This window comes from Misgurnus anguillicaudatus, chromosome 9 (assembly GCF_027580225.2).
Source record: "Misgurnus anguillicaudatus chromosome 9, ASM2758022v2, whole genome shotgun sequence".
Taxonomy (NCBI): domain Eukaryota; kingdom Metazoa; phylum Chordata; class Actinopteri; order Cypriniformes; family Cobitidae; genus Misgurnus; species Misgurnus anguillicaudatus.
This window is the reverse complement of record NC_073345.2, coordinates 17363655-17374332: the sequence shown is the minus strand read 5'-3', so window position 1 is coordinate 17374332 and position 10678 is coordinate 17363655. Positions and strand designations below refer to the sequence as shown.

Here is a 10678-nt window from a genome sequence, read left to right as displayed (position 1 = left end):
TTTGGGAGTACTTCGACTCGGCGCAGTAACACCCTCCCTCTCCCATTATGAGAGTGAGAAGGGGAGCGGACTTTTCGAGATGGTCCTCACTGCGGAACACAACATCCAGGGGGCGGGGTTGGATCCAGATCCAACTCCTCCCACTTTATATACTTTGTTCCGCCAAATGAACCAGTATATTTGCGTTGTTGCAGCCCGCAATTAGTTGCAACCTGTGGTCGCCAACGTTTGCTCTTATCAATTTAAGTGTATGTTTGATTAATAATATAGTTGAGAAAGATTCATAATTTAGAAAGTATCACAGTTAGGTGTAAGGAGGTACGGACACGTTCCCGACAGTTTGATATCACTGAAGAGATTTATTTGTACATTATCCCACTTATAACACAGCTATTCCTATACGAGTAAATATAAAAACAACTTTATTTGATATCTTTTATTAGCAAATAAAAAAAATAAACCATCTACGAGGGAAACGCGTTAAAACAAGTTCAAAGTCCATACAAGATAAACATTCAATTTATTAATTTCTAAATAACATGCCATAGCCTATATATTTTAATAATTATGCATATTTATACTGTATCCATTAATACAGGGGTGTCAAACCCAATTTCATCGCGGGCCACATCAGCATTACGGTTAATCTCAAAGGGCCGGTTGTATATGAATGACTGTATGAATGTATAAACTCTTTTATTACTGTACATTGCATAATTAGGGCCCGAGCACCGAGGAGCAGGCCAGAATGGCCTGCACCGTGGGTGCAAAGCCCTATTGTTTTTGCTTTGTTTATTATTATTAGGGCCCGAGCACCGAGGAGCAGGCCAGAATGGCCTGCACCGTGGGTGCAAAGCCCTATTGTTTTTGCTTCGTTTATTATTATTATTATTATTATTATTATTATTATTATTAGGGCCCGAGCACCGAGGAGCAGGCCAGAATGGCCTGCACCGTGGGTGCAAAGCCCTATTGTTTTTGCTTCGTTTATTATTATTATTATTTTCCGAAATGAATCGCATTTTTGAAGGCCTAAACATGCCCAAAAACTCATAAAATTTTGCACATGCGTCAGAAGTGGTGAAAATTTACATGTGGTATAGGCGTCAGAAGTGGGCGTGTAGAAATGGCTCGATAGCGCCACCTGCAAAATTTCAAAAGAACAGCCCGCCCACTACGAAAAACTTACATATACAAAATTTGGTAGGATCATCTATCACCCCAAGACCTACAAAAAAGTATCTTGGAACTAAGCTCTAAACCCCACAGGAAGTCAGCCATTTTGAATTTTCTCTGTCATTTTTTGATATTTCCAAGCGTCGTACTTTAACGAACTCCTCCCAGAGATTTAATCCGATCATTATCATATTTGGTCAGACTCATCTAAAGGCCTTTGCGATGCTAAATTGCGAAGATCTTGACTTTTCGTTGGAGGGTGTTTCCGTGGCGGCCTGACAAAGTTCGGCATTTTGCCATGAAACAGGAAGTGGCTCTAACTCAGGCATACAATGTCCAATCTGCCCCATGCTTCACACATTTGATAAGGGTCTTGGCCTGAACACATTTCAATGCCAATATTCAGCTTCAGTCATAGCACCACCTAGAGGCAGCAGGAAATACCATGTTTTATGCTCTGATTTACTGCTCTTAGAGATTTAATCAAATCATCATCATATCTGGTCTGACTGATCTTAAGCCCTTTGCAATGATAAATTGCGAAGATCTTGACTTTTCGTTGAAGGGCGTGTCCGTGGCAGCCTGGCAAAGTGTGATATTTCGCCATGAAACAGGAAGCTGTTGTAATTCAGGCATACATTATCCGATCTGCACCCGACTTCACACGTTTGATAAGGCTCCCGGCCTGAACACGTCAATATAACAATAATCAGGTACAGTCATAGCGCCACCTGCTGCACACAGGCGGTGTTGCACATCAATTTTCCTTTGAATATCCACCTATATTTACCAACTTTAATTCATATCCCTCTGGTTCATTGCTTTACTAATGTCATAGGGTAGCGGTGCACATGCGTGCGAGGGCCCTTCCATCGCTGCTTGCAGCTTTAATTAGGGCCCGAGCACACCGGGGTGCGAGGACCCTATTGTTTTTGCTCGGTTTATTATTATTATTATTATTATTATTATTATTATTAGGGCCCGAGCACCTAGGAGCAGGCCAGAATGGCCTGCACCGTAGGTGCAAAGCCCTATTGTTTTTGCTCAGATTCTTCTGCTTTTTCTTCTCCGAAATGAATCGCATTTTTGAGGGCCTAAACATGCTCGAAAACTCATGAAACTTTGCACACGCGTCAGAATTGACGAAAATTTACATGTGGTATAGGCGTCAGAAGTAGGTGTGTAGAAATGGCTCGATAGCGCCACCTGCAAAATTTCAAAAGAACAACCCTCCCGCTACGAAAAACGTACAGATAGGAAATTTGGTAGGATCGTCTATCACCCCAAGACCTACAAAAAAGTCCCTTGGAACCAGGCTCTAAAACCCACAGGAAGTCGGCCATTTTTAATTTTCGCTGTGATTTCTGTGCAAATTTTGGCATTTCCAGGCTTCGTACTTTAACGAACTCCTCCTAGAGATTTAATCCAATCATCATCATATTTGGTAAGTATCATCTAAAGGCCTTTGCGATGTTAAATTGCGGAGCTTTTGACTTTTCGTTGGAGGGCGTGTCCGTGGCGGCCTGACAAAGTTTAGCGTTTTCGCCATGAAACAGGATGTTGTTCTAACTCCGGCATACAATGTCCAATCTGCCCCACACTTCACACATTTGATAAGGGTCTTGACCTGAACACATTTCCATGCCAAAATTCAGCTTCAGTCATAGCGCCACCTAGAGGTAGCAGGAAATGACATGTTTTACGCCGTGATTTACTGCTCTTAGAGATTTAATCAAATCATCATCATATCTGGTCAGACTGATCTTAAGCCCTTTGCGATGATAAATTGCGAAGATCTTGACTTTTTGTTGAAGGGCGTGTCCGTGGCGGTCTGGCAAAGTGTGATGTTTCGCAATGAAACATGAAGTTGTTGTAATTCCGGCATACATTGACCGATCTGCCCCCGACTTCACACGTTTGATAAGGGTCCCGGCCTGAACACATAAACATGGCATAATTCCGTAACAGTCATAGCGCCACCTAGAGGCAGCAGGAAATACCATGTTTTACGCTGTGACTTACTGCTCTTAGATATTTAAACATATCAACATCATATTTCACCAGTGTAATCTCAAGACCTTGTGTGATGATAAAAAGCAACGACCTTGACTTTTCATTAAAGGGCGTGTCCGTTGCGGCCTCGCAAAGTATCGCTAAATGAAACGCATTTTGACAGGCTAAACAAGCTCAAAAAGTCATAAAACGTTGCACACATGTCAGAAGTGCCGAAAATTTACATGTGGCATAGGCACCAGAAGTAGGCGTGTAGAAATGGCTCAATAGCGCCACCTGCATGCTCATTATAATCAAGGAAGCTGTTGTAATTCAGGTATACATTGTTTGATCTGCTCCAGACTTCACACGTTTGATAAGGGTCCCGGCCTGAACACGTCAATATAACAATAATCAGGTACCGTCATAGCGCCACCTGCTGCACACAGGCGGTGTTGCACATACATTTTTCTTTGAATATCCACCTATATTTACCCACTTTATTTCATATCCCCCTGGTTCACTGCTTTACTAATGCCATAGGGTGGCGGTGTACATGCGTGCGAGGGCCCTTCCATCGCTGCTTGCAGCTTTAATTATTATTTATTCTTCTTCTTCTCCAAAGTGAATCGCATTTTTGAGGGGCGAAACATGCTCGAAAACTCATGAAATTTTGCACACATGTCAGAAGTGGCGAAAATTTACATGTGGTATAGGCGCCAGAAGTGGGCATGTAGAAATGGCTCGATAGCGCCACCTGCAAAATTTCAAGAGAACAGCCCCCCCACTACGAAAAACGTACAGATACGAAATTTGGTAGGATCATCTATCACCCCAAGACCTACAAAAAAGTCTTTTGGAGTGAAGCTCTTAACCCAACAGGAAGTCCGCCATTTTAAATTTTTGCCTTGATTTTTGTGCAAATTTGGTCATTTCCAGGCTTCATACTTTAACGAACTCCTCCTACAGATTTAATCCGATCATCGTCATATTTGTTCAATCTGATCTAAAGGCCTTTGCGATGTTAAATTGCGGAGCTTTTGACTTTTCGTTGGAGGGTGTGTCCGTGGCGGCCTGACAAATTTCTGCATTTTCGCCATGAAACAGGAAGTGGCTCTAACTCAGGCATACAATGTCCAATCTGCCCCACGCTTCACACGTTTGATAAGGGTCTTGGCCTGAACACATTTCAATGCCAATATTCAACTTCACTCATAGCGCCACCTAGAGGTAGGAGGAAATACCATGTTTTACGCTGTGATTTACTGCTCTTAGAGATTTAATAAAATCATCATCATATTTGCTCAGACTGATCTTAAGCCCTTTGCGATGATAAATTGCAAAGATCTTGACTTTTCGTTGAAGGGCGTGTCCGTGGCGGCCTGGCAAAGTGTGATGTTTCACCATGAAACAGAAAGCTGTTGTAATTCAGACATACATAGTCCGATCTGCCCCCGACTTCACACATTTCATAAGGGTCCCGGCCTGAACACATCAACATGGCATAATTCAGTATCAGTCATAGCGCCACCTAGAGGCAGCAGGAAATACCACCTTTCATGCTGTGACTTACTGCTCTTAGAGATTTAACCATATCAACATCATATTTCATCAGTCTAATCTCAAGACCTTGTGTGATGATAAATAGCAACGACCTTGACTTTTCGTTAAAGGGCGTGTCTGTTGCGGCCTCACAAAGTATCGCTAAATGAATCCCATTTTTGACAGCCTAAACGAGCTCAAAAATTCATGAAACGTTGCACACGTGTCAAAAGTGGCAAATATTTTCATGTGATATAGGCTTCCGAACTTGGGGTGTTAAAATGGCTCTATAGCGCCACCTACAAAAATTCAAAAGAGCAGCCCCCCCGCTATGTTAATCGCACAGATACGAAATGCGGTAGGATCATGTATCACCCCAAGACCTACAAAAAAGTCTCTTGGAGCAAAGCTCTAAACCCCACAGGAAGTCAGCCATTTTGAATTTTCTCTGTAATTTGAGTGCAAATTTTGCCATTTCTGGCCTTCGTATTTTAACAAACTCCTCCTATAAATTTAATCAGATAATCATCATATTTGGTGAGTGTCATCTAAAGGGCTTTGCAATGCTAAACTGCGGAGATCTTGACATTTCAATGGAGGGTGTGTACGTGGCGGCTTGCCAAATTTCTGTGTTTCTCAATGAAACAGGAAGTTGTTCTAACTCAGGTTTAAAATGTCCAATCTGACCCACGCTTCACAAGTTTGATAATTGTCCTGTCCTGAACACATCAACATGGCAATATTCAGTAAAAGTTATAGCGCCACCTGCTGGAAGCAGGAAATGACATGTTTTACACTGTGATTTACTGCTCATTGAAATGTATTCAGATCATCATCATATTTGGTCAGTCTGAACTTAGGGACTTCACAATGATAAATTGTGAAGATTTTGACATTTAGTTAAAGGGGCGTGTCCGTTGTGGCCTGTCAAAGTTTGATTTTTTGCGATGAGAAAGCTGTTGTAACTCAGACATGCAATGTCCGACCTGTCACAGACATCATACGTTTTACGACGGGTCCTGGCCTCAACACATCAATGTTACAACAATCAATTACAATCATAGCGCCACCTGCTGCATAAAGGAGTAGTGGCACTTTAAAGTTCCTTTGAATATCCACCTATATTTATCCACGGAAATTTCAATCCCCCTGGTTTATTGCTTTACTAAGGCCATAGAGTGGCGGTGCACATGCGTGCGAGGGCCCTTCCATCACTGCTTGCAGTTTTAATTAGGGCCCGAGCACCGAGAAGCAGGCCAGAATGGCCTGCACCGTGGGTGCAAAGCCCTATTGTTTTTGCTCCGTTTATTATTATTTTTCTTCTTCTTCTTCTTCTTCTTCTTCTTCTTCTCCGAAATGGATCGCATTTTTGAGGGCCTAAACATACCTGAAAACTCATGAAAATTTGCACACGCGTCAGAAGTGGCGAAAATTTACATGTAGTATAGGCGTCAGAAGTTGGCGTGTAAAAATGGCTCGATAGCGCCACCTGCAAAATTTCAAGAGAACAGCCCCCCCACTACGAAAAACTTACAGATACGAAATTTGGTAGGGTCATCTATCACCCCAAGACCTTCAAAAAAGTCTCTTGGAGCTAAGCTCTAAACCCCACAGGAAGTCGGCCATTTTGAATATTCTCTGTATTTTTTTGACATTTCGAAGCATCGTACTTTAACGAACTCCTCCTAGAGATTTAATCCGATCATCATCATATTTGGTCAGTCTCATCTAAAGGCCTTTGCGATGCTAAATTGCGGAGCTTTTGACTTTTCGTTGGAGGGCGTGTCCGTGGCGGCCTGGCAAAATGTGATGTTTCGCCATGAAACAGGAAGCTGATGTAATTCAGGCATACATTGTCCGATCTGCCCCTGACTTCACAACTTTGATAAGGGTCCAGGCCTGAACACATCAACATGGCATAACTCAGTAACACTTATAGCGCCACCTAGAGGCAGCCAGAAATACCATGTTTTACGCTGTGACTTACTGCTCTTAGATATTTAACCATATCAACATCATATTTCACCAGTGTAATCTCAAGACCTTGTGTGATGATAAAAAGCAACGACCTTGACTTTTCATTAAAGGGCGTGTCCGTGGCGGCCTCGCAAAGTTTTGCTAAATGAATCACATTTTTGACAGGCTAAACAAGCTCAAAAAGTCATAAAACGTTGCACACATGTCAGAAGTGGCGTAAATTTACATGTGGCATAGGCGCCAGAAGTGGGCGTGTAGAAATGGCTCGATAGCGCCACCTGCAAAATTTCAAAAGAACAGCCCCCCCACTACGAAAACCATACAGATATGAAATTTGGTAGAATCATCTATCACCCCAAGACTTACAAAAAAGTCTCTTGGAGCTAAGCTCTAAACCCCACAGGAAGTCGGCCATTTTTAATTTTTGCTGTGATTTCTGTGCAAATTTGGTCATTTCCAGGCTTCGTACTTTAACGAACTCCTCCTAGAGATTTTATTAGATCGTCATCATATTTGGCCAATCTCATCTAAAGGCCTTTGCGGTGTTAAATTGCGGAGCTTTTGACTTTTCGTTGGAGGGTGTGTCCGTGGCGGCCTGACAAAGTTCTGCATTTTCGCCATGAGACAGGAAGTTGCTATAACTAAGGCACACAATGTCCAATCTGCCCCACACTTCACGTGTTTGATAAGGGTCCAGGCTTGAGCACATTTCAATGCCAATATTCAGCTTCAGTCATAGCACCACCTAGAGGCAGCAGGAAATGCCATGTTTTACGCTGTGACTTACTGCTCTTAGAGATTTAATCAAATCATCATCATATTTGGTCAGACTGATGTTAAGCCCTTTGCGGTGATAAATTGTGAACATCTTGACTTTTCGTTGAAGGGCATGTCCGTGGCAGCCTGGCAAAGTGTGATATTTCGCCATAAAACAGGAAGCGGTTGTAATTCAGGCACACATTATCAGATCTGCCCCCGACTTCACAAGTTTGATAAGGGTCCCGGCCTGAACACGTCAATATAACAATAATCAGGTACAGTCATAGCACCACCTGCTGCACACAGGCGGTGTGGCACATCAATTTTCCTTTAAATATCCACCTATATTTACCCACTTTAATTCATATCCCCCTGGTTCACTGCTTAACTAATGCCATAGGGTGGCGGTGCACATGCGTGCGAGGGCCCTTCCATCGCTGCTTGCAGCTTTAATTATTATTTATTCTTCTTCTTCTCCAAAGTGAATCGCATTTTTGAGGGGCGAAACATGCTCGAAAACTCATGAAATTTTGCACACATGTCAGAAGTGGCGAAAATTTACATGTGGTATAGGTGCCAGAAGTGGGCGTGTAGAAATGGCTCGATAGCGCCACCTGCAAAATTTCAAGAGAACAGCCCCCCCGCTACGAAAAACGTACAGATACGAAATTTGGTAGGATCATCTATCACCCCAAGACCTACAAAAAAGTCTCTTGGAGCAAAGCTCTAAACCCAACAGGAAGTCCGCCATTTTGAATTTTTGCCTTGATTTTTGTGCAAATTTGGTCATTTCCAGGCTTCATACTTTAACATACTCCTCCTACAGATTTAATCCGATCATCGTCATATTTGGTCAATCTCATCTAAAGGCCTTTGCGATGTTAAATTGCGGAGATCTTGTTTTTTCGTCAGAGGGTGTGTCCGTGGCGGCCTGACAAATTTCTGCATTTTCGCCATGAAACAGGAAGTGGCTCTAACTCAGGCATACAATGTCCAATCTGCCCCACGCTTCATACGTTTGATAAGGGTCTTGGCCTGAACACATTTCAATGCCAATATTCAACTTCACTCATAGCGCCACCTAGAGGTAGAAGGAAATACCATGTTTTACGCTGTGATTTACTGCTCTTAGAGATTTAATCAAATCATCATCATATTTGGTCTGACTGATGTTAAGCCTGTTGCAGTGATAAATTGCAAAGATCTTGACTTTTCGTTGAAGGGCGTGTCCGTGGCGGCCTGGCAAAGTGTGATGTTTCACCATGAAACAGGAAGCTGTTGTAATTCAGACATACATAATCCGATCTGCCCCCAACTTCACAGGTTTCATAAGGGTCCCGGCCTGAACACATCAACATGGCATAATTCAGTATCAGTCATAGCGCCACCTAGAGGCAGCAGGAAATACCACCTTTTATGCTGTGACTTACTGCTCTTAGAGATTTAACCATATCAGCATCATATTTCATAAGTCTAATCTCAAGACCTTGTGTGATGATAAATAGCAACGACCTTGAGTTTTCGTTAAAGGGCGTGTCCGTTGCGGCCTCGCAAATATCGCTAAATGAATCCCATTTTTGACAGCCTAAACGAGCTCAAAAAGTCATGAAACGTTGCACACGTGTCAAAAGTGGCGAATATTTTCATGTGATATAGGCTTCAGAACTTGGGGTGTTAAAATGGCTCTATAGCGCCACCTACAAAAATTCAATAGAGCAGCCCCCCCGCTACGTTAATCGCACAGATACGAAATGCGGTAGGATCATGTATCACCCCAAGACCTACAAAAAAGTCTCTTGGAGCAAAGCTCTAAACCTCACAGGAAGTCAGCCATTTTGAATTTTCTCTGTTATTTGAGTGCAAATTTTGCCATTTCTGGCCTTCGTATTTTAATGGCCTGCACCGAAATGTGCGAAGCCCTATTGGTTTTGCTCGAATTTATTATTTTTTTTTTTTTTTTTTTATTTTTTTAACACTTTTGGGCATTTTGGGTGCCTTAACATACTCGAAAACTCTTGAAATTTGGCACAGACGTCAGAGTCGTCCGTCATTGCAAACGGGCAAAGGCTGGAACACGGGCGTGGCACGGGGGCTCTGTAGCGCCCCCTGTAATGCAAAATAAAACATTGATGCACAGATCGTGCAAACATGTACGCACATGTACGAGAGTTGGTACGCATATAGATCTCATCGACCCGAACAACTTTCGCCCTCTAACATTTAAGCTCCGCCCAACAGGAAGTCAGCTATTTTGGATTGTTTAAAAAATGCATGCGTTGAACTTTTGAATACTCCTCCTAGAGGATGCATGCGATTGACACCAAAAGTGGTGAACATGATGTCGAGACATTGGACTTGCTAAATTGCGAAGGGATTTTTGATATCTCAAACGGTGTTGCCATGGCGAAGCGGCAAATTCATGGCGAAATCAGAGAAACAGGAAGTGTCTAATATCTAAGGCAAAAAATGTCTTATAGTGATGACACGCGGGGTGTTTGTTCGTCTGAAGATTCCGATCGCATCGATGTGCCTATTGTAAGTCTCGGGTATAGCGCCACCACCAGGCGCCAGGAAGTGTTGCAGTCACAAAGGTTGATTTTTTTGACAGTTCCATGTGATGTTCTTTTAAATACTCGTCCTAGAATGTTTATGCGATTGACACCAAAAGTGGTCAACATGATGCCAAGACATAGTAGATGATAAATTGCGAAGGGATTTTTGATATCTCAAACGTTGTTCCCATGACAACGCGTCAAACTTTACTTTCATTTTAAAGGCATATTTAAGCCCTTCAGTTGCATGCAGTGAACTTTTCAATACTCCTTCTAGGATATTCATGCGATTGACACCAAACGTGGTCAACATGATGCCGAGACATTGGAGATGATAAATAGTGAAGGGATTTTTGATATCTCAAACGCTGTTCCCATGGCAACGCGTCAAACTTTTTACTTTCATTTTAAAGGCTTATTTAAGCCTGACAGTCGCATGCAATGTTCTTTTTAATACTCCTTCTAGGGAAATAATGCAATTCACACCAGAAGTTGTCAACATGATGCTGAGACATTGTAGACGCTAAATTGCGAAGGAATTTTTGACATCTCTAACGCTGTTCCCATGGCAACGTGTCAAACTTTACTTTTATGTCAGGCATATTTAAGGCTCTTGGTGTGCTTAGATTAACTTTAAATTTGGCACACACATCAGATTTGTCGGCTGTTAAGTGTTGACA

At 42.4% G+C, this 10678-nt stretch overlaps 1 protein-coding gene across 1 annotated transcript in view; it reads left to right on the top strand.

Annotated features, from left to right (window-relative positions):
* The window catches only part of LOC129423420 (complement factor B), a 105074-nt gene that overhangs the window by 37082 nt on the left and 57314 nt on the right, over positions 1-10678 (top strand). The window lies entirely within an intron of this gene.